Source organism: Penaeus monodon, unplaced genomic scaffold (assembly GCF_015228065.2).
Source record: "Penaeus monodon isolate SGIC_2016 unplaced genomic scaffold, NSTDA_Pmon_1 PmonScaffold_1344, whole genome shotgun sequence".
Taxonomy (NCBI): Eukaryota; Metazoa; Arthropoda; class Malacostraca; order Decapoda; family Penaeidae; genus Penaeus; species Penaeus monodon.
The window spans coordinates 2,753-7,267 of NW_023642422.1; the positions used below are offsets into that span (position 1 = coordinate 2,753).

Here is a 4,515-nt window from a genome sequence, read left to right on the forward strand (position 1 = left end):
TTTCAGCAAAAATCTGCATAAAAAAAACTGTAGGATCAATAACATTAAAAAAACAAACCAACTTGGCAGACCGTGTGACTCTGTTAAATCATTTAAAGTGACAAGTGCATATGTTCACCTATCTATCTTTCACCAAGACCTTCATGCACGTAGTAAAAATAACAGGTTTTTTAAAAAAATAATATTTCCCTTTCTTCAACACCACCCAAGCAAAATTTCATCTTGGGCAGTCATCTAAAAAGTTAAAAATAATTTGAATATTAATAACAATAAATGCATCCATCATTTTTGGAGCCCCGGTCTGTGAGAGGTGTTTGATGATGTCAAACCCAGTTATACCCACGAGCTCTCTCACCAGCTGCGTTCTGTCTGTCCACATTCGCCTCTTCTGCGCCTTTGTCAGCTGTTCCTTTTTGTCTTTCTTGCCCTGCCAAAAACAAGTGTCTTGTGTAATAAATGAGGTAAACAGAATCTCAGCATATGTTGTCAGAGTGAGTTTCAAAACACATAACAAGCAAGTAGATTACAAATTATTGAATATTTAATCCAAGATTCCAAATATCATAAGTAAGTAAAATCATTAACTTGTTTCTAATTAATTTAAAGCATTAGAAGAAAAAAATATATATATATTTTCAAACATTACCTCTCCTTGTTCATCATTTATGCATTTGACTGACATCAGCATTAATTTCTGCAATGCGACTGACAGGGGCTTCTAGTGGCTGTTCCTCCAAGAGTTCTTCCTTAGCTTCTTTTAGCCACTCAAACAGAGTAAATGTCATACTCATGCCCAAGTTATCTCTGCTTGTTCTTTTAAACCTGACGGGATCTTCCCCTTTAACAGGACTTACACTGATGAAAAGAAAGAGAATGTCTGAATTAATTTCATTGCATTGTAAACAAGTGTGCATTGGGGTTATGCTTTTTCTATTACTTAAAGCTTATTTATAAATATATAAGACAATTTTTTTCGTGTTTTGTATAAACCAAATTTCATCTCCCGTCTTTCAGGAAATAAAATGCATCAACTATCAAAAATTTTTGATAATCAGTAAAATACCTAAAAATAAGCAAATACAAAAGTCTGGTAAATGTTTAGAAAAACTCCTATAGGGGCTTAAAGGACTTTTAGGAAAGTTTAACATATATATCCCGGTTAAGTGATCACTGCCCTACTCTATACATATTCTGGCAACCTAGAGCTTGGACGGGTTTTCCTTTATAGACTATATCCCACTAGTAAAAGTCTCCAAGCTGTCTTGCTAGACTATTCAAGATAACAGCTCTTGGCTGTTGCTCAGGAATCAACAGATGTAAAGGCTACAATGAACAGCAAAGGTCAGCAGTACACACATGAGTGTTTTATCAATCCTTACTAAGTTCTATCTAAATATTTTCAAAAGTCTTTTAAAAATCTAAACAAACCCTTCATTAAATCAGATAAGCAAATTACATGTGTTTATTATAAAACAGATCCAGATTAATAGATGGTGCAACTCTGGTAGTCTGCACCCCCAAAAATAATTTCTAACAAGGAAAAGATCTTTTTTTCTCCTTTATCACCATACTGAAAAAAATATCTTTGGTTTATTTCAGGCTAAGGATAATCAAGTATCACATCCGCCTCTCATTCCCATGAAAATATAGTCCGATTACATTATTGATCAACAATTCTACCAGGAAACAGAAAACAGTAATAATACCTTATACTGAAAAGTGGTTTCATTGATCATTGAAAAATTCTGTCCCCTTCATATATGGACTGAAGCACCTCACGTTCCTCTTCATGTTCTTCCCGCATCTTTAAACTGCAAAAAAAAAAATTACAATTCAGAAATGTTTAAACCATCAATACTCAGAGAGAGAGAGAGAAGAGAGAGAGAGAGAGAAAAGAGAGAGAGGAGAAAAGAGAGAAGAGAGAGAAGAGAGAGAGAGAAGAGAGAGAGAGAGAATTACAATCAAATAGTATGATTCTCACTATTGGAGTGTCACTAATAATTTAGACTACTAAATTTCCACATTAATACCTTAAGAGTCTAATGTTTTTTTTTTAATAGAATGATTCATGGAATTAAGATTTTGGATTAGGAGGGGTGGAGGTCAATTGCATTTGATTTCTGACTCACATAAAGTAGTTATGTGGACTTTGTGATTTTGTTACAGTTTCTTTGTCTGTATGAATACTGCATACCCCATGATCACATTGTTCCACACTTCATGACATTATGGCAAAAAGAAACAAACAATATCCAATTATGACATAGAGGATAGGGGATGAGACAGATTTTCTTATTTGATGATAAACCACTTGGGTGTTTTCATTACTGTAGATCCTACATCATGTTAATTGCCTCAAACAGTCCAAACTGCACAAAGCCTGAACCATAAGAAACTATCCTTGCATATGCCTGGCTTGTTGAGTAGTTTTCATTAGTTATTCTCTATATGGGAATGGAACATCTGGGAAGTTTTTTTTCTGATAGATTATTCTTTCTAAATAAGGGCACATCAGCTTAAACACAAACTAATGAGACAACCGTTTACCTCTCAAGGATAAAGATTTCTATATACACAACTTTTTCTTTTAACCCACTGCCACCAGGTAAATGTGAGTTCACTGTACTATTTTTGTGAAATGTATTTACACACACATGGGTCCAGAAGGGATTTGCACCATGGTATCAATTAGTAGTCTAAAATGTCCTGACCTGATTTTCCCCCTTTCTTGAGTTTTTTTTCCCGATGCTATTAAAATGAAGGGTTTTTATTATGATCAACATTGTACTTATTATAGTGTTACTAGCAATACTTACAGCAATTAAAAATTTAAATAAATTAAATATTACTAAAAAAACAAGGAAAAGAGTAAGCAAGCGAGATAAGTCAGACAAGTGATTGCCTCATTGGTGACTAAGCAATTTGCAGCCATTATGTTTAAAAGCAATTAATAAACTAAATTTACTGTGGACATGGCATGTCCATACCTGCCATCCCCAATAGTATGAGGTTAATTTTTGCAGGAAAGTTTAAATATGATAACTGTCTTAAACTCACCAAAATTATATCAATTCCCTATACTTGTCTATCATGAACAACACATTGTCATACACAAAAACTGTTTTCAAAAGTATTCAGCAGAAAGTAAAGGTAAATCTATATATCTACACTAGCCCAGAAGTGTCTGGTATCTTTATATTCAAGACAAGCAAATCCCCACATGGTCCCAGCTTTAAAAATTCCTAAAGTAAAGGTATAATCTGTTTAATATATCATTTTCTTTTCAATAATAAACAATGGAATATAATTTCAAGACTACTCCCTACATACCAGTTACCATTCATATTTTCAATTTTTTCAAGTTTGAAAGTGTCATACTCAAGTTTACAATGTACAAGTTGATATTTGTTCTGAAAAAATGAAACTTTCAGCAAATGGTGTGCTCTTTTTTTTTTGTGAAATGTTCTCTACACACAGATGGCTCTGCAAGAGCTTAGCCACAAAGAAGTCAATTAGTAGACCTTGTGACCTACTTGATTTACCTTTCCTTGAATTGGCAAAAAAAAATATTTTTTTAGTAATGTTATGAATATCAATGGTGTTTTTTACTATAGACATTAAATTACTATAATGTTATGGTCATTAGTAAACAATAATATAAGATAACGTAAAATATTTACGAAAATCAAGGAAAAGGGTAAACATGTCAGACAGGCAGTACTCCTAATTGGCTCACTGGTGACTTACTACATGTGTAGCCATCTATATGTCAAATAATTAATAAAATAAACTCACAGTGGGCATGGTATTTTTGTACATGCCATACCCAGCAGCCCCTGGGTTATATTGTGCTTTTAGAATTCTGACGATTATTACAGCTATTTTTGGTTTGTATACATTTATTTCTACACTGGTGCCAAATTTATGTTTCAAAATCCAGACCTAATCTAGATATTACCAAATAACCTCTAATTTTTATTTAAACACAAATTGCCTCCGTAATTTTCTGTGTTACGTTCTTGTGGACAGTCCGAACTTTCGGATTCTGAACCCATACCTTAAAGGATATCAAAATACAAAATGCTCATTACACCTTCAGAGGTAGATGAGATCGACGTCACCATATATTCAGTAAAACAATGTGTCTAACCCGAAGTGACAGTCCAAACGGGGATCAATTACCATTATAACCACAATATAGAAAATACCACAAGAGTTCGCCGCCTCGCCTGGAAGAGACACCGGGGGACACGCAGGGATCATTTTTTTACATCCCGCATTCTAAAGACTCATCTAAAAATACCGAGCAATTTTTGCTCTCATATAAATCACTTATATAGCAGAAAATACTATTTTTTCCTATTATGATATTTTTTATGATTTATTATAAGTATTTACGTATATAAGAATGGTGATTAATATCTTAAAATCATAGCGGCGATTGGCGTTCAATCACCCGTTCGGGCCCACGCATGAGTTTTTGAGGAAAAAGTCTTCCTTTTTCCCCTTTTCATC

At 33.6% G+C, this 4,515-nt stretch overlaps 1 pseudogene; it reads right to left on the minus strand.

Annotated features, from left to right (window-relative positions):
• Nucleotides 1-217: 217 nt before the first annotated feature.
• LOC119569222 lies at nucleotides 218-1,806 on the minus strand (annotated as a pseudogene).
• Between the last annotated feature and the right edge of the window lie 2,709 nt (nucleotides 1,807-4,515).